Source organism: Octopus bimaculoides, chromosome 6 (genome assembly GCF_001194135.2).
Source record: "Octopus bimaculoides isolate UCB-OBI-ISO-001 chromosome 6, ASM119413v2, whole genome shotgun sequence".
Taxonomy (NCBI): Eukaryota; Metazoa; Mollusca; class Cephalopoda; order Octopoda; family Octopodidae; genus Octopus; species Octopus bimaculoides.
The window spans coordinates 42,212,671-42,213,483 of NC_068986.1; positions in this window are offsets into that span (position 1 = coordinate 42,212,671).

The window sequence follows — 813 nt, forward strand, 5'->3', positions numbered from 1 at the left end:
TGGACACGCTTATCTCATTTCTTTTACTTTTATTATTTCTGTGGCGTATGCACAGATGTATCATTCGGTTAATTGTACGTGTGTTGTGGTTGCGATGTTAGTTGCTGGCGGTGATTTCTGTTCGCGTGTTTTCATGCTGTCAGACCAACGTTTACGTTTAAAGTGGAAGTATATGTGAAATACTTGACCACTTTTCCTATTATATAACGAGTAGACATTTTATTTGATCGAACAAGTAAAACATTCATTATCGAAACCAAAGGGAACTCCATCATATGCCCTTATGTGTTTGCATACATGTGAATATGTGTATATGTCTGTGTGTGTGTGTGTGTGTGTGTGTGCGTGCACGCGCGTACTGTGGACACATTTATAATTTATCTGTTGTATTTGTCATATGACAACTCTGCATTATCAGTCATACGTATATCCATCCGCTATGTTAGTGACAGAAGTTTTTTCTTTTTGTTCTTTTTTCAGATACGTGCTTCCCAATATGTATGAAGACAAAGCAAATCAGAGTAGTGTAGAATTCATGAATTTAAACGCTGGAGCCTATTATTGATAGAATTGTTAACTTGTCTTGTTAAAAGCTTCTTGTGTTCCTTGAATAAAATCTCAACAATAATACAAAGTTGGCTATTACGCCAGTTACGCCACAACTGTGAAAAGCAGTTTCGCAGTTTAAAAGGAATCATAACAGGAAAGTACCAAAATTAGTAGTAATCTTTAATGTGTCATGAGTACACACACAAACACACACATACGTGTGTGTATGTGTGTGTGTGTGTATATATATATATATATATATAT